This window comes from Vidua chalybeata, chromosome 18 (assembly GCF_026979565.1).
Source record: "Vidua chalybeata isolate OUT-0048 chromosome 18, bVidCha1 merged haplotype, whole genome shotgun sequence".
Classification (NCBI taxonomy): domain Eukaryota; kingdom Metazoa; phylum Chordata; class Aves; order Passeriformes; family Viduidae; genus Vidua; species Vidua chalybeata.
Window position 1 is genome coordinate 544,921 of NC_071547.1, and position 18,890 is coordinate 563,810.

Genomic DNA, 18,890 nt, shown 5'->3' on the forward strand with positions numbered 1-18,890 from the left:
AGCTCTGTGCTGGTGCTGGAGCACAGCGTGCTCAGGGCTGATACAGTCAGAAGGAACATTTCAGTTTGAAGCTTCCATGTGGCTCAGTTGAGGGGGAAAATCTGACTAGCCAAAATTAGACTCAAAAAAAAAAAAAAAAAAAAAGCCATTTGTGCCACAAAGTGGTTATAAAAGTAAGAGTGCCTTGCCTGATGATCAGAGGCATAATCTAATCTGGGAATGAACATATGAACCTGGCTACGAACAGCTTTTCCCTCAGAAAATGCCAGAATTTCGTTGTTCCTGCTGCAGTCATGAGCGATCTCGGGGAAGGTCATTTGGGGCTGAGATTTGCACAACAGAGGGGTCTTGGGGACCTTATTTTTAGACTTTGGACTTCTCATTCAGAAAATTCTAGTCTTTCTAGATGGTGCCAGTGCAGATCTTCAGGGAAGAAAGCACAGACTGTCTGTAAACCTTCTCCTCATCTGTTCCTCTTGCAATACCACGTCCCCAGGGCCAGATCTGGGTGTTTCATTCATACAGTGAGGGACAGGTTTTCCAGCAGCAGCCAGTGGCTTTGCAGGTCACACTGTGACCACACTGTGATTTAATCCCCAGCCTCTGAGGAGAAATGTGCTTCATGCAAGTGGGAGTGGTGGCTCTGGGAGCTTTGGGGGCTCAAACAGGCGGATGCTGGAGCTGCTGCACCCAGAAATCCAGACAAGGCCAGCTGGGAGAGGCTCCCCAGCAGCTCAGTAAACATCAGGGGCTCACACTGAGCGTGAACTGGAAATCCACACAACACAAAACTTGAGAGAGAGATCATCTGAGAAATCCCTCTTCCATGGCTCCTAATTCCTTCCAGAGAAGCATCAGGTGCTGGCAGTTCCTGGAGAGCAGGGTACTCCCCATGCACTTCAACATCAGAAGGAACCATTGGGCTTGAGGGGAAATCTGCCTTCTCTTGTTAATGCCAAATTTCTCCCAAAATTCTCCCGCTCTTCCTTGTTATGTCTGTGGGTAAAACCATGGGAGGAAGGCTGGTATCTGAAAAGGAACTGTAGGAAAGACATTAGTGACTTGAGGGATGTATCTCACTAGATACTTTAGCAGAATTCAATAAAATAGTGCCTTGAGAATGCAATATTTCTTTCTCCTGTAAAATACTAAAAGGAAAATACAGAAATACCACTCAGTATAATTCAGATGTTTTCTTGATGATTTAACCTTCATCAGCCTGGGGAATTCAGTTGTGTTGTAGTGAATGCACTCCCAAAGTGATCAGATTCTGTCACTCGGATCATCTCTGCTCAGGAGGAACTAGGAGCAAAAAACAATGAGAAAACGACTGAAGCTGGGTTTCTAAAATTTGATTTATTGAAAATCTTTCCCTGTATCCCCTTACAGCGTCTCCCTCTGCCTGCTGGGGAGATGTTGCTGCAGCTTAGGAGTTTTGTGGGAATGCGTTGCCCCCAGTTTGCTCGGGAAGAGGAGCGGCGGAACGGTTGGGATGCTTCAGGTAATCTGCCTTAATTCCCCTCCGCGCCGGCGCTCCTGCGCCTTCATTGGGCAGGCCGGGCGGCGGAAAAAAACCCCTGCGGCTCGCATTTACAGTTCATTGGTTCGTGCCAGCAGGCCACAGCTGACCTCGCCAGCAGATCCTGCGCTAGCGCAGCTCGCAGAACCGCGGCTCTGCCCGCAGCCGCTCCCCGCGCCCCTCGGGCGGCGCATCCGCGGGGCCCGGGCCATGTGAGCGGCCGCGGGCTCCGGGAAAGCCATCTTGGGCGGCTGCGAGCGCCTCATAGGCTCACGGGCGGCCGTGCACGGCAATGATGCTCGCTCGGCTCCCCGCCTGCCCGCCCGCTCCGCGCCCGTGAAGCGCCGGCACCGAGCGCCGCCGGAGCTGCGGCTGCGGCCGGCCCCGCTCCGCTCCGGCCCCCGAGCTGCGGCTGCCGGCCCCGGAGCTGCTGCTGCCGGCCCCGGAGCTGCTGCTGCCGGCCCCGGAGCTGCTGCTGCCGGCCCCGGAGCTGCTGCCGACACCCGGAGCTGCTGCCCGGCCCCGCTCCGCTCCTCTCCGCTCCTCTCCGCTCCCGCATGAGCCCGCTCGCCGTCGGCACCGCCTGAGCGCAGGTACGCGGGGATCGCTCCCTGGGAGCAGCCGGGGCTGCTCCGCGCTCTGCGGGGCCGCAGGGGATGGGGAAGGGGATGGGGATGCGTGTGCGGGAGGAGAGTCCCCTTCCGGCGTCGGTAACTCTTATCGCAGGCAGGCAAACTTTAATATTCTGCAGCAATTCGGTGATGCCCTTCACTGCATCTTCCCTTCTAGGTGCTGCTCTGAATAATAAAATGTGCATCGTGCACGAGCACTAGGTAAAGGGATTAAACTCTTGCTAGATTATTCCATCCTCCCTGCGACTGATGTTTAATCTGATGTCATTTCCCAGTCGCTTTTAGGGTTTCCAATAAAATAAAAGCCATTTTGGCAGGTTTGATGGCTGTGATTCTGTTCCGTGTTGGTGTCTGTGGGCAAAGTTGGTGGTGGCGGTGGCTGTGGCTGTCCCTGCCCCCAGCCCCAGGCACGGTGCATCTCCTCAGAATGTGTTTGCTTTGCAAATGTGGATTGTCGTGTCACGGCAAAGTCATCGCCGGCTGCTCCTCCACACAGCCACTGCCCGTGCGAATACGTGGCATTGGTCTGGCATCTGAAGCTGAACCAGACCAATTGCCAGTAAATTCCTCATCCTTTTTTCACCGAACGGCGAGATTCGCAGACAGATACAGACAGATACGTGGACACTGGATAGCAGGATTGGGGGATGTCTGTTCTGCAGACGATCACGTAGAACAGAATGATGACATTTACGATTGCATATTCCCGCAAATACCAGTGAATTAGCATGTAGCAGTACGCTGTGCTCCGCGTTCAGGGGGTACTGCAGGGTTTTTAGTAACCTCTCCCCCAAACTGGCCATTGCTGGCGGCGCTGGGCACGGGGGTGTGTCTTTCCCAGAGCGATGTGATGGTCGACATTACAGCTGTACATGGGCTTCGAGCGGTTGTGGCTGAGGAGAATCTCAGCGCACATTAAAGCTTCGGGTTTGCTTTTTTAAGCTACTGCTGCCAGGTTTTTTAGTGGTAAAACACTGCCTGGGCTGTTCTGTCCGGGGCAGGTAGGGATGCAGGGTTTGTATACAAAATAACTCAGCAGAATAACTTAATAGTGAGGCTTGACTCTGCATCTGGTGAATACAGAGCCTGCTTCTTAAGGGATTGGATATATTTTGAAGAAATACCTAAATTCAAAGGCACTGGTTGTAACATCAAGAATTGCACCAAGTATTCTGTGACAGGGGAAGAATACCATGATTGTTATCATCCAAATAAAAATAAGGACTATTGCTTGGAAAGATAGAAGAGCTGCCTTAAGAAAACAGCATGAAATACTGAAACACAGACCAAGCAGTAAAGGGGAAGATACAGCATCCCCATAAAGCCAATATGATAAAAAATAGCAGTATATGGCACTGATATGAAAGTTGCTGTAGTCACTTTGTATTTTGGCGTTTTTGATCGGGAGGTGTTGCGTTTTTATTAGAGGAGGGCTTTCAAGTCTGCCCAGCTGACAAATGAAGAAGGTAATTCGGATCAAATATTACAGATGTCAGCCAGGATTCACCACTGTAGGCAGCCTTTGAAACACATTTGTGCTGCTTCTAGTACCTTAAAGGAGTTTGGGGTTTTTTCAGGTGCCTCTTTGTTGTTCCTTTTTGATCTGATGGTCCTGGTCAGTGGCTTTGTGCAGACTGTTCCCTTTTAAAAAGGGAAAAGACCGACTCTAAATGAAACCAGGCAAGTGGCCATGCTGTCTGCAGGCTGGAGAGCTCTGATTTTCCCTGCTTACGTACCTGAGCGGGTTCCAGCTGCTAAAATACAGCATGACTGCATGCTAGAGGCAGTGAACAGAGGGGCTCTGCTATTACGTCCAACTTGATGTATTTGTCTCTACCTGGAGCACCTTTTGGAGACAGGCAGCGTGTTGAAATTTCTAGAATTAAAACCAAGTTACAGCTCTAAAACAGCACGTGGGTTTTAGGGGTAGGAAAAGTGAGGTGGAACAAAATATGGGGCAGGGCAGTGCCACAGATTTCTGCGTGAAAATGGTCTGAATAGCTGCTAAGTGCTGCTGTAGCTAACTGAGAGCTGCAAGCTCAGAAACCTGAAGCATCTCTCTGTAGATGTGACCGGTGCCTTGCCTGTACAAGCCATGGATGTACTTCTGCATCTGCCCAGACTGTACAGGTGTGTCTCTGGTTTAGGTGTTAGGTGTGCACACACCCGTGTGTGTGACCACTGCCCTTTGGAGAGCTGTGTGACACTGAGCCTTAAATCAATACTCCAGCACAGCAGTGTTCTTGTTACAAAACTCTGAACCTCTCTGGGCTGCCACAAGAGAAATGGGAAGCCTGTCATCACTGATAATTAACATCCTTGGGTATTAGGGGGGTTCCTTTTTGTGTGTCAAGTGCCCCACCACAGATCAAAATTAAATAACCAAAACCACGCTGACTTTGCTCTGTAATGAGAAAGCAGCTGGTCATGTCCTGTCCTTTCAATATTCATGTTGAATGAAGCATGGTTTGACAGTCAAGGCTGTTTGTCATTTCACTGAAACTGTTTCGGGCCCTCATCACTGCTACGGAATATGTCACACCAGCTGAAATATCTGTTAGTCACGACTTTTCTCCTGGGGCTTATTTTTGGGTTATTATTCAGCAAAAGGTTCTGACTAAACTGGAATTTTGTGTAAATCCTTTGTTTGCCCCTCTCATAGCCTGTATATCCTATTCTGATCGAATGTCAAGCTGTGTAGATGCCAGTTCCTCTCTGGTGTTTGGAAAGTCTCTGTGCATAGGAGCAAGGAACTGAAATCTGCTTCAGCTTTTCTGGAAAACACCTGGTGCCACTGGTGATTACCTGTCTGACTGTTGATGTTCTGTGTAAGATGCCTGTCCAGCACAGATGAGGATTGTCACAGAGTGCTGCTGGCAGCAGCATTTCCTCTGTTAGAACAGCATTTGCTGTTAGAATTGACAAATATATCCCAATATCATGAATAAAAATAGAACTGGAGTGTAGCCACTGTGCTGGGAAAAGGCAGCTTCTCCCAGACAAGGTGCCACGGGGCCAGTTTGTGCTCAGTGGTGGAGAAGAGGGCTCCTGCCAGGCTCTGGGCAGGGGCAGGGGTGCCCTGGCCCTGCAGCAGCTGGGGACTGCAGCTTGAGAGGGCACTGAGGTTTCCTGCACCCATCCTGATAAATGATGTGTGTTCATCCTGTAAGTGATGGCTGTAAAGCCGCCTGTGGCTGGATTTTGGTGAGGAGATGAGAGTGGTCCAAAGGCTCGTGGCTCCACACTTCGGCTCGTGCTCGTGCTCAGGAAACAAGAGTGGGGCTTCCAGCTCTGCCACAGGTTCTGTGATTGGCCCTGAGCAAAGCATTTAGCACCTGGGCTCTGTGCTCCCTCTGTAAATGGGAATAATAATGAACTCTTTCCACTACATTCTATTTATTTTATCTGCTTAGGAAATGAGATTTTCAGACCAAATACTGTTTTCTCCATCAGGATGCTGAATCCCAGCAGAGGCTTCTAGATGCTACTTATAAATCACTTGACAGCCTGCATTGTGTGTTGCTGATCTATAGAAAATATTGCTGAGTGCCAGAAAAATTTGAATTTGTTCTGGGGTTTCAGGAATATCATCTGATTAGCTAAATTCTGTGTTGTGCTGGTGGGGATGTCCAGGTTGGAGTGGAGAGCCTCATTCCCCTGCTGGTGGCAGTGGTTTGGGACAAACATTTACAGTGCAGGGGTCAGGACAGGGGGAATGGGATGGGGGGGGGTTGCTTTTTTAAAAATATGTAATTGTCATCAAGTTTTCTATTTTCTGCTGCACACAGGCTGGGTTTCTAGAGCAGCAGGGATTGCTGTGCCCAGTGCTGGCTGATCAGCAGCAGTGCAGGCTGTTCCTGTGAACAGGCAGGAGGAAGGCACTGAGAAAATAACAGCATGGCACGGATTCTCTTCCCTGCTCTCATCTCAGGACAGTTAGAAACCCTTTTACAGTTTTCCTTTAGAGATCATCCTGCAGCCAGCCCCTCTTCCTCAAGGCTGGATGTGAACATGGTGGGCTGGTGGGCAGCTCACATGCACCCCTTTCCTTCCATGCTCCACCTCCCCTAGAACTGGACTGATTTACTTCCTTTCACTGAGGAGCATAAATCATTTCTCATTATTTATTATGAGACAGCCTCATCAAGTTTTTACACTGGATGTGTGATGGAAAAAATCACAATTATAACCCCCCATGTCAACTGTGAAAGGAAAACAAGCCTTTCTTGAGGCAGGTTAACTTGTTTAGGGTTGGCTTAGAAAAATCCTAAATCAAGGCTGAATTCTGCCAGAATAGGGAATTTATTCTGTGACTTTACCTTTTCAGCTCCTGCTGAATATTTCTGTACCTCCTTCTTACAGAGCTGGAAAAATGCTCTTTGTTACTCCAGTATGGAATGCCATGGTGCCTTTTTGGTGTGGGAAGTGCAGGGAGGGCCCTGCCCCTCTCACTGAGAGTGTTCTCTGGTGTCAATCAGCCAGGACTTGTACAGATCTGTGCCAGCCACAGCCGGAGAGGGGCACAGCACAGGGTGCCTGGGCGTGTGCTGGGCTGGGCACTGGCTGGAGATGGCTGGAGCTGGGATAGGGATAGGGTCAGGGAACTGCTGGAGCTCAGATTGAGGGCAGGGAGCTCTCAGCTGTCACAGTGACCAGCACTTCAGGGCTGGCTCTGGCCCCTGTGCCCTGCATTTCCCTGCTCTGTGGCACTCACAGTTCCCCCTCCTGGTAAAGTCTGACTTTCTGCTATCCCCACCTCCCTGCCCCAGTCCTGCACATAGTTTAGAACCTCAGGAATATTCCCTACCAGCTCCAGGAGTGTATTCCTTCCCCTCTCTCTTGTTTACTGCTTGCTAATTAAATTTTGTAGGTGGCAGTTTGAAATCTTAGTGGGACGTGTCATGTGACTGCTAATGCTCTGCAGATCTCTATTACATAACCTTTAAGTAGTTTGGGAAAATGTGCTTGTGTCATACTGGGCCTGACATAAGGCTCTGTCTGAAGCCAGCGGCCTGATCAGGTTTTTTATGTAGGATGACTGCAGAAATCTTGTGGATGGTTTGTTCTGGCACAAGATTTGTGCCCTCGGCTGTCAGGTCAATTGTCTTCCCTGGCGGAGACGCTTTGCAGTCGGCTCTGTCTGCCTTCCCTGCAGGGCAGAGCAGGCAGGGCTCGGATTTCAACACTGGCACGCCAGGCACAGATCGAATAAATGCTAAATGCAGGATGCTCGGAGCCTTTCTGCTTTCCTGAGAGCTTTGCTCATCCCAGTTCTGAAGTCACCCGAGCGCAGAGCAAGCCCAAGGAACCTCTCAGCTCGTCCCCCCACCCCTTCACCTCACCCAGGTCTTAATTGGGCCCTGGTGCTTTCTACAGAATGAAAACGTGAATCAATACAGGTTTAAAAAATGCTGTGTAGGGACGATCAATTTTTAATGCTGGGTAATTCATTAGGTTCTGGCTTGCTAAAGGAGCACTTTGTAGATGGCAGCAATGTGTCCACTCACAGAGTAAGAGCTCTTCCTCCTTCCTCCAGGCCAGAACCATCTCCTGGTCACACTTCAGTCCTGGTCACACACAGTCCCACACTCTTGGTGCCTAAAAGATCCCCATACACCCCTATACATTATCCCTATACATCATTATCCCTGTACATTATCCCTATACAATATCCCTGTACATCATCTTTGTACCCCCCTATACATCCCATACATCATCCCTGTACCTCCTTCTCCACTATCCAGTGCAGCTTGAGCACCCATGGATGGACCAGCCTGGGCCCTGAAGGAAATAAATCTCATTTTGGTTTCCTGGCCAGGGTGTGGCCTTGGGGGCTGAGTCCTGTCTGTGAGTTTTGTCTGTCTGTGGCTCTGTTGTGCTCTCTGATAAACCACGGGGCATCTTCTGCCTCCTGTCTTTACCTGCTGGGCAGGCTCAGTGGCAATGAGCTGCTGTGGTCTTGACGTGAAAGTTGTAATGAGAAAGGAGGGAGAGCTGGATGAAATTCTGGGTGATAAGGCAGAGAGGTTGATAAGAGGGTGATAAGGCTGGGAGAAGGCTGGTCCTTTGTAGTGCCACAGCTCTGGTGGCTCCAGTGAGCCTCAGCCTCACTCCTGCAGGGGTGGGAGCTCCAGCTTTTCCTCAGAGTTCCACAAGGTGACGTTTCTCGTGCAGCCAGAGTGAAGCAGCCCTGCTCAGTGACTTTGGATATGGATCCCAGCTGTCCCATGCAAGTGAGAGTTTTGCCACCCTGGATGTTGGTAGTTACTAATTATCAGAAACCCCAAACCTTGTGCTCGGCTTGCATCCTAACTTCCCTTTTGAAAAATGTCTGTTTGATTTCTGCAAACACTGCTACAAGGAAATGAAGTGCATAAAGCTTCAAGCTGCTGATATTTTTGTAACATAATGATAAAAGTGTTGTAAACACGTGATTTTTTTCCTTGTCTTAAAATAAGACAGAGCAATGTAGAGAACAGGAGAGGAAAACAGGCTGCCCACGGTGATGAGAGCTGAAAGAGCGAAGCCATGAACTGCTGACCCCACTGGTGTGCCACCCTGCAGTCTGTGGGGCTCAGGTGGTGCCAGGGATTCTCTGTGGGAGAACTGCTCTGGGCAGAGAGCAGAGAGCAGCACTGAGTGCCCAGTGTTTGTGTCCTGCCCATGAACACAGTGCACGTTCCATTGGCCGCGGCTGTCAGTGCTGCCACAACGCGGGTGTGACCCTGGAGGTGGCACTGGGCACTCCCTGCTGCTCTGCAGAGCTCCAGCCCAGGGCAGGCACTGAGCACTGCCAGGCCTGAACCCCAGCTGGGCAGGGCAGAGGATGCTGAGGAAAACCTTCTCCTTCCTCCCTGCCCCACGCCTGACCCCTCTCAGATGAGCTCCTTCCCCTCCCTGGCCCCCTTGCGCTTCGTGGAACTAAAATTTAGGTGTGTAAAAAGCTACCAGAACATGGAGTCAAAGCGTGCTGTTGATTTTTTAGTATCACTTTATTTAATAGCATTTAAGGGCCATGCTGCTGTTGAGAAGGATGTTGTCTCACTCTCATCTGCTGTAACTAAGTAACAGGAAATCTTCCCTAGTGCAGCTGGGTTATGCACTGGAAATTATTGTTTGAAAGAAGGTCTTTTACCCCAGGAAAGGTGTCTGGGCAAAGTACCCACGTGCCCTGGTGTTCTCTTTGGGGTTTTACCAGCCTAGTTTGCCCACTTCAGCTCTGTGTGCTTCCTTAGAAGTTAGATCAGATCCTGTAGGATTTCCCAGGCCGCTGAAAGAGGCAGGAAGAACTGGAGAGGCTTAAAAACCACCCAGTGAGAAGGTGGAGTGGAAAACAAAGAATTAAAAGGTAGCATCTGTTTATTTTCCATGTGTGTAAAGGGATTCTACTGTTCTGTGTTTGGGCTTGCTTCTTAGAATCATTTGATAAATGTGAGTTCAGAAGTGCTCTTCGTTAAACACTGGTGAGTTTTACTAATTAATTTTACTAATTCCTTGTCTTTGGTGCTGGCTTTGTCCTCAGTAATACATCACAATTTAGCTTTCCACAAGCTTGTCATTTGTGGACTACTCACAAGTAAGCAAAAAGGGACTGTCCTTGACACCACATTGCCTGGGGGTAAAAATGAGATTTTGTTTGTGGTGTGTAACAATTGCCAAGAGAACAGAATTTTCATAGCAATCATGGCTGTTAGAAAAATGCAGATTTGAGGCATGTAGCACTATTTATTTTTTGTTCTCTGCAACGTTCATTAAAAGAATAACTGCTGGCATTAACTAGGCAGAGTAATGCAGGCCTGTGAGCTGCAGTGCTTTTGAGGGTCCATGGCATTCCTATTATCAGAATTTCTAATTTATTGGAATAATTTGAGGGCTGAAATGGGTTTCTTTCATCACGGGCTGGTGCAATGTCTCTCATTCAGAGCTGTGGCAAATCCCCTCGTGCACGAGTCCCACTGCTGCAGTCCAGTACAGGTGTGCATGGGAAAAATGCAGCTGGATTTTCATACTTCCATCAAACCTGCTCTAGGGATGAAGTCCCACAGGAGTGTTCAGCTCTCACTATCCATCGCTGTTGGATTGATAATAGACCACTGTTACATAAATAATAAAACCAGCAAGTAAATACTTCAGGGGAGATATCACAATATCTCACTCTGTGTCTCTGAAAACGACCTGGCCCATTTGGAAGGGCAGGAGAGAGGGGTGAGAAACAAGCCCCATTATTTCCATCATCAATAATTAAAACCATCTACAAAGATTGTGGAATTCTTAAAACACATCTTAAAGCTCTGGCTTTTTGTGTCAGTGTAGGATTTGTGCTCAGGAAGGATGGGTTGGAACAGGAGCAAGCCAGAAGAAAGGGCTGTGTGAATAAACCAGGAATTTGGGGAGCTTATGTTATGAAACACTAAAAGAGCTTACTCTTTGTTGTCTAATAGTGCCAAAATGACAAGGTAGGTCTGATTTCATCACTAATGCTGACTCAGGCACAGACTTAGTGCTGAGTGCTCCAGGTCAAACACCCAGAGCTTGCCAAGACAATGGAAGTGTTCAGAAATGCCAGAAGCTTTTCCACAGCATCTGTCTGGCTGAGCTTTAACCCAGCTTTAGTTTAACCTTGTCTAAGTGCTTCCTGGGCTTGTTCTCTGTCTGAATTCAGTAATTCTCAATGAACCCTTGCTCCAAGTGCTACATGAATGTTCTTTATGTAAATAAGCCCTTTTTACTTTTGCAGTCTTTACATGGTGCCTCTGGTACTTTTCTCAGTGTGACTGAATATTTTTCAGTTCAGACTTCCTAACTAAAAGCTCTGTCTGCTTGGAAGCCCAAGGTTTCTCCTAATCTCTCACTGCCATAGTATTTGTGAATAGTTCTGCTACTCATTTTTAGGTTTCTCCCAGAAGGGTTCTTGGGAAAAGCAGAATTTTATTTTGAATTGTTATTCCCATGGGGCCCAATACATTGGGTTATTCCTTGTGCTGCCTCAAGAATACCTGCTCAGTCCCTCACACGTGCTTCAGGTGGAATGTTAGTATCAGATACTCCATTTTCCTCCATAAAGATAGAACAGGAAGCCATGCTAACAAATGGCTCCATTTGGGGTAAGCTCCCCCTGTCGAAGATCTGCATTTTGCCGTTATTTTGTGTTCTTTTAGCTTAGTGCTGTTACCTGGCCTGGGGATGGACGATGCTCAGCCGGCAGGAGGTTTCAGAGCAGCTCTGCTGCAGCCCCCGGGGATCGCAGGCACACACAAAGCTGGCTCGCCTGTTTTCCCAGCCACGGAGCTGTTTTGTTTCCGTGTGTTTGTCTGCAGGCAGCGCTCTTTGATCCCGGGGGGTTCGGTGGATTCCTCCTCAGGAGGGGAAGGGAGTGTGCAGGCACGGTCCACAGCTGCTGCTGGCCCCCGGCTCTCCCTGGGCAGGGCTCTTTGGAGTGCAGAGGCAGCAGTTTGCCTTTGCAAGCACGAGGTGAATGGTTAACAAGTGTTAAATGCTCTAAAGAAGTGGTGAAGGCATTATTCCATTCACGCATTGCTTTATGTTCCATGGATTCATGTGATGCACTTCGCCTTTCATCTTGGGATTTCAAAGTCCTTACAGACATTAATTAACAAAGTCTTAGTGCACATCTCCTAGGTAAGAGTGATTATTATCCCCATTTTGTTCGGGAGGGCACAGAGTTTCACCAAATTTCTGCCATGAGTCAGTGGCAGAGCTGGGGACCCAACCTGGCAGCGCTGACTGCACAGCTCTGCTCCTGAGTGAGCTCACCAGGGGATGTGTGGGCTTTGTGCAATGCACATGGAACAGGTTCAGTCATTTCCTGCTGCACAAATTAAAAATAAATGAGCAACCAAAAAAGAAAAGAATCCAGCAGTTGTATATGGCAAGTGAAGGGATTTTGGGAAGAGGACACCAACACTCTGAGTGCTGCTGTAAGAGGTGGGCAGCTCCCTGCAGGAAGGTGTGCCTGCTCACTTTGCACATCCTCCTTTATCCCCTGTCTGGGTACAGGGCAGGCAAAGGCAAGGCTCGGGGCTGGCGGGGAGCTGCTCCTGCTGCAGAAAAGCCAAGTGCATTTGTTCCTGTTGCTGCAGGGGGCGTTCGCTGGGGCTGCCTCGGATTTACTGGGGAAACATCGTGGCTGTGACACCTTGCTAAAAACTCTCCCTCTGTGCTGCCAGCAAACATTTTGCCTGTTATCCAAAAGTGAAAATATTCTTATTTGTGTGTTACATAACAGGATTCACTCCCTCCCCATCCTTACTTGGTAATTTGTTTGTAAGGCAGACTTGGGATTTTGTGTGGCCCAGTCTGAGCACTTGGGGTGGACTTGACCTGAAGATTTCTGGTCTCACCTATTCCTCTCTGGTTATAAAACATTGCTGATGATTTATTCTCTGAGCCTGGACAGTACAGGTGAATGCTTTTGACCTTAAGGTCTTCAAACTGTAATTTCTGGGGATGTTTTGACTGGGATCTGACTTTTGCAGACCTGTGATGATGGGTGATGGAGAGAGATGTTAGATCTGCTGCAACCACCTTAAAAATAAAGAAAAAATTCTTTGTTCAGCTGAGAGGGAATACTCCTGGTCCTAAAAATCCTGCTGAGAATCAAGAGGTTGCTGGAGGTTTCTAAAGAAGGGTTCTTTCAGAGAAAATCAGGCCAGGGTTTGCTTTTTTTTGTTCCTAGGGTTTAGAAGAGAAAGTGTATTTAAAGACATCCATTCTCTTCCTACATGAACAGTGGCTTGAATTTAGCATGCTGTGTGCTCTGGAAGTTTATTAATGTAATCACTCAGCTGCAGATAGTTAAAAACTGAAGGAATCAGGCTGGCAGGGAGCCAAATCACTGTGCAAAACCAAGGCACAGCACAGCAACATTAACCTTTCCCGTCTGGAGCTCTCTCAGCTTCCCTCCAGTGTGCTTATCTAAGCTTGCCAGCAGAATATGCAAGGTAGAGACTTTCAGGAGATGTGGTGGTGTGGGGTTTTCTGGTTTGTGTTCAGCTGGAAGGATGAAGTCCAGTGTTTGTGCTAACAGCTTTCCTGCAGAGCCGCTCTGGAGCGTGCCTGGTTTGCTGGGCGGAGGGTCAGGGTGAAGGTGGGACTCTGCTCCGTGGAGCCCTGGAACCAGAGGATCCTTTAGGCTGGAAATAGCTCCAGGGCAGTTGTGTACACCCATCACCCCTCTGGGTGTTCTCCTTCCCCTGGGAGGGAGAGGCAGTGCAGGGCTTGGGAACCCCGTGACAGGACAGCTCAGCACGGCCTGCCCCAGCAGAACCTGCCCAAACTGGGCTCCAGCTCAGCAGAGTCTGTCCTAAACTGGGCTCCAGCTCAGCAGAACCTGCCCAAACTGGGCTCCAGCTCAGCAGAACCTGCCCAAACTGGGCTCCAGCTCAGCAGAACCTGCCCAAACTGGGCTCCAGCTCAGCAGAGTCTGTCCTAAACTAGGCTCCAGCTCAGCAGAGTCTGCCCCAAACTGGGCTCCAGCTCAGCAGAGTCTGCCCCAAACTGGGCTCCAGCTCAGCAGAACCTGCCCCAATCTGCCCAAACTGGGCTCCAGCTCAGCAGAACCTGCCCCAATCTGCCCAAACTGAGCTCCAGCTCAGCAGAACCTGCCCCAATCTGCCCAAACTGGGCTCCAGCTCAGCACAACCTGTCCATTACCTTGATGAAGACACCTTCTCATCCATTTTAGCAAATTTGAAGCCATCATTTAAATGCTACTCCAGTGCTTGCACCGGCAGTTAGAAATACAAAATTCTTGTGTGATGGAGGGAGAGAGAAAGCAAAAAACGTTTTCTAGAAAAGTTTTTATATCAATTGAAGTCAGAATTTGAGTTTGTGGAGCTCAGTCAGTCCAGAATGCTTTGGAGAGATGTGTATGAACAACTTACAGTGGCTGTGATGAAGAGGTAAGGTATCCAGGAGAAACAGAATTTAGTTATAAGGAAAAACACTGTAAGCTTCAAGGAATCTTCAAAGTAACCACATTCCTTAAAAGACGGAAAGCAGGAAATTGCAACGAGTTTCACTTTCATTAAGTGGATCAAAGGGGAAGATAGATGTGACTTGCATATCATCAATTCCAGCCTTTTGCTGGTTCAGGATGCAGATGGAGGCAGGAGAAAAAGAAAATCCTTTAACTAATCTTCATATCACTTAATAGGAAAGTCAAAGTAAATTGATTCTCACTTCCTGGGCTAAATTCTGGACCTGTGATAATACAGTTATTTAACCTGCCTTTGTTCAAAGAGCTCCCCTGGAGAAGGGCCAGTGGCAGCAGCAGTTCCAGGCACAGCTCCTCATGGAATGAAGGGGCAAGCACAGGTGTGTGGGGTCCAGTGAGCTTTAGATGAGAAAAGCAAGGGGGAAGTCAAGGGAAATTTGCTGTGAGGCTGGCCAGAAAGGGGCAGGTCTAGCACCATCACGGGACCATGAGGAATGACTAATGCCCAGCAGTAATAACTTCCAGAAATCAGATGGAGAAAGAAAGCTTTCTATCTTTAGTACGTGTCTTAGACTGGATATAAATTACACCTTGCAGTGCCCATTTCTTCACTGAGTGACAGAGGGCCCAGACAACTGAGTGTAGATGTTCATACACCTTTAATGATAAACAAAAGAATCCCATGAAGATTTATATTTTCGATTTTGTATAATAAATGGACTCATTTTTAATTATGAACTTTAGTCTCAGTAAGAGGAGTCCATGCTGAAAAATGCTTGATGTTCATAAAATGTTGATGCATCATTTATAATTTCCATATAGATGATCCCAAACTCTTACTGCCTGAAGAAAGTTGTGGTTTTTATACTGAGGGGTGGCTTGGATGTGAAGAGTCGAGGGCAGCGTGGACACATCTCTGCCTGGTTTATCTCTGCCTGGTTTATCTCTGCCTGGTTCCTCTCCACAGGCTGAGCCTGTCCTCTGATGAGCCCATTAGTGCCTGCCAGGCTGCCAGACTCCTCGCCTGGAGAGCCAAAGCTGTGACTGCAGGGTTTTGGAAGGCAGGGGCAGGGCTCAGGTGCCCGTGCTGCAGGGCTGCTCTGCCTGCTCATGCTTTTGGCTGCCTGTGCAGGCACAGATCCAGCAGGGCTTGTGGCAGAGGCTGGCACGGGGAAGAAAGAATCCTCTCTCTCTGCAGGTTCAATTCTGTTCTGGCAGATCCATTTAAACTTGGTCGTGACATCGTTTATAATTATCAGCAGGCTGCTGATGGAGTCAGAGGAGCAGTTCTGCTGTTTGCACGGAATCGCTCCAAGGCTGCCCTGGGACAGGGAGCAGGAATCCTGGGCTGTGCAAGACAGGCTCAAGATGCTGTTTGCCTCGTGAGGAGAGGCTCTGTTTTTGCCAAAATGATGCTTTTGCTGCTGCCAGAACGGGGAAGTCAAAGCGGGCTGGTTTGGCTATTGAGAGAGAGCAGCTGCTATCAGACGAGTTCTGGCTTCACTTTGGCTTTCAGATTTCTTCACAGAGGAATCTTCAGCTCTTGTCCTGTTGTTTATGTCAGAGGCAGTCAGACATTTTCCTGACTGATATTTTCGCATAAAAAGCCACCTCAAATCCTTTTTAAAGGATTTACATTTTATGTCGATAATACTTAGGGCTTAAAGGCCTGATTCTCCTTAGACTTGTGGTAGTATCACTGTGGGATAATTCCAGTGAGAAATATATTAGTTACATGTGTGAAATGAAAGAAGAACTTGTCTGGCTGATATATTTACATAAAAATCAACAGCCCCACGGAAAAGATAGGTGTTATGTTTGCTGGTGTGGAGCTCCTGCAGAGTGGTGCAGTGGCTTGTTCACACGAGTGGCTAAAAACTGAGGTACAAAAGCTTTGCTGAGTGGGGCTGCAGCTGTGGCAGCTTTGTCATGTGGACATCCTGTGCACTTCTATGGAACCCGAATGTGAAGTCTGTGTCACTAAGAGATGATGTGAATTTTACTATTGACAAGAGTATTCTAGAAGATGCAGCATTAATAGTATCTGGTGTTCGTTAAGGCTCCTTTCCTTAGCCAGGAGGTTTATGCAGGTTTGAGCTGAGGGTCAGTGAAAGCTTCCTTGCAGTCTGTGCAGAATGGCTCTGTGCACACCAAGCACAGGAGGGATTTCTTACCCTGCTTTTCCAGGACACAGAGGGTGTCAGTATTTGCAGCATGAATCAAATGGGGATATCAGCCAGTCTTATGCTCAATAACCTTTTTCTAATTTGTAAATGAGGTAAATTATTTGACACTTATACTTTATGGAAGAAATACTCAGTAGTATGGACGTGTCCTGTCTCTTTATCTTAGCTTATCCTTGTAAGTTTTATATCAGAGTGTTAAAGAGTAATAAACAAAGCAATTATTCCATCTAGATAGTCAGATTTGTATTTTCCCAAGAATCACACTTCTTGCTCTGGCCACAGGATTTATTGGCACTTTCTGTGATACTCTGCTTTTTGAGACTTAAAGATAGAAGTGGTTTTTAGACTAACACAGCAACATGAGTCATTTGCATCAGAGCTTCCTGCCCAGAAGGTACCAAAGTTGCTTTGAATTTATGATAAAAACTTTGACAGCAGACTCTCACTTTGAGTTTGGATAGATTTCTGCAGATAGGTGTTTAACTAATTAAATTCAGAGCAATTTGGCACAGCAGCTAAAAATATGGGAACCCTCAAGACTGCGGCGCTTTGGAGAAGTGGTGTCAGCTACAGCAAGAGGCATGATGAAAATCAGAGTGACTGAAAGTGTTTAAACCAAGAGGGCAGGCCAGTGTGATGCTGAGTGCATAGAGGAGGAGAATTAGGGGCAGGACACGAGAAGTGAGAAGAGGCTTTTGCAAGCAGGAGTTTGCTCAGTGCAGCTCCCACCAGAGCTGGGTTTTGTGAAGAGTTCCATTGATGGAGGAAGGGTTTGTGTGCCAAGGAGGTTACAGAGGGTCTGCTTCAAAGAGAGGGAGCACCGAGCCATGGTGACCTTAGATGGAAAAAAGTGTGGAAAAGTAGTTTAATAGTTTATAGTTAATATCATTTCTATTATATACATATATATAAAGTTTAACAGATTATAGTTCATATATGGTTAATATAGTTGCTGAAGATTTTATTGTTCCAATTAAAAAAAGAAAAAAAAAAAGCCCAGTCCTTAGCTGATTTTTAAAGGGAATAGTTCACTTTGCCACATAGTTCACTTACCAAATCAAAGTAAATAATACTTTTTCTGCAGTGTTTTCCATTGGTTGGTGTGAGCATTTTATTGCTTACCAGGGCTTTTTTCTTGTCAGCTGTCTGCATTCACTTTATCATTCTGGTGATGCAGGCTCTGGATGTTTCTGTTCCAGGGCTGGGGTTGCATGCCTGGACAGCCTCCAGTACTGCCCATTGTTCTTTCTTACTTTGAGCTGCAAGTGACAAGTGAGCTCTAATTTTTAAATTTATTTATTAAAAAATCAAATCAACAGTCTTCCCATTGACAATCAAGATCACCATTCACACAAAGCTAGATGTGCATAATTAGCCACAAGCCAAACTCTGCATTTTCAGTAGTGTTTCCTCTTTGCTGTTGTGGTGGGAATTGTTCAGTCTGGCTAATATTGGAAGGAAGTTTGAACAGAGATACAAGGAATTTTTTGTCTGGTGACAAGCACATCTTACTCATCTATTCTTGATCCTGTGAAAGAGCTGACAGGCGCCAGGGTAGCTTCACTGGCAGCCCAGACTAGTGGGGGAAGCAGGATTGTTAAAGCAGCAACCTTCCACAGCCAGGCCAGGAAACGTGACCCTGTCTGCGTTTCAGGCTAGAGATTTGTGTCCATCACCAGAGCTCGGGCTCAGAAGGAAGAAGGGTTTTTATTTTAGCTGAAATCTGCAGGTTTGAGTTGCCAGCTGCTCGGGAAGCCCAGGCCACTTCTCTGCCCCCAGCTGTCACTCAGCTCTTTCGTGGTGGTGACTGTCCTGCCCATCTTCATTGCATGGCAAGCACGGAGATAAAATTCAGGACCACCCCCTTGAGCAGATCAGTGAGGAGTGCAGTTGGCAGGTTCCTGCTAACCCAGAGCCCCAGGGAGCACAGGCATCTGTCTGTCTGTCTGTCCCCTTCCAGGACACCTCTCCTTCCACGTGGCTCTGCCCAACGAGCCGTGAGGGCTCCCTTCAGCAGGGCAGAGCTGGTGAAAGGCTGGAGCACCGAGTTCTGTGGATCTGGAGCACCAAATTCTGTGAGTCTGGAACACCAAGTTCTGTGAGTCTGGAACGCCAAATTCTGTGAGTCTGGAGCACTGAGATCTGTGAGTCTGGAGCACCGAGTTCTGTGAGTTTGAAACACCAAGTTCTGTGAGTCTGGAGCACTGAGATCTGTGAGTCTGGAACACCGAGATCTGTGAGTCTGGAACACCGAGATCTGTGAGTCTGGAACACCAAATTCTGTGAGTCTGGCGCACTGAGATCTGTGAGTTTGAAACACCAAGTTCTGTGAGTCTGGAACACCAAATTCTGTGAGTCTGGAGCACTGAGATCTGTGAGTCTGGAACACCGAGATCTGTGAGTCTGGAACACCGAGATCTGTGAGTCTGGAGCACCGAGTTCTGTGAGTCTGGAACACCAAATTCTGTGAGTCTGGAGCACTGAGATCTGTGAGTCTGGAGCACCGAGTTCTGTGAGTCTGGAACACCAAATTCTGTGAGTCTGGAGCACTGAGATCTGTGAGTCTGGAGCACCGAGTTCTGTGAGTCTGGAACACA

The 18,890-nt window shown here is 48.0% G+C and overlaps 1 protein-coding gene across 4 annotated transcripts in view; it reads left to right on the plus strand.

The window, feature by feature from the left end:
* Window positions 1–2,044: 2,044 nt before the first annotated feature.
* The window catches only part of RIMBP2 (RIMS binding protein 2), a 110,131-nt gene continuing 93,285 nt past the window's right edge, over window positions 2,045–18,890 (plus strand). For all 4 annotated transcript variants that reach the window (XM_053959376.1, XM_053959375.1, XM_053959377.1 and 1 more), the window contains exon 1: window positions 2,045–2,112. The gene's annotated coding sequence lies outside the window, so the exon portion shown is untranslated. The remainder of the gene's footprint in view (window positions 2,113–18,890) is intronic.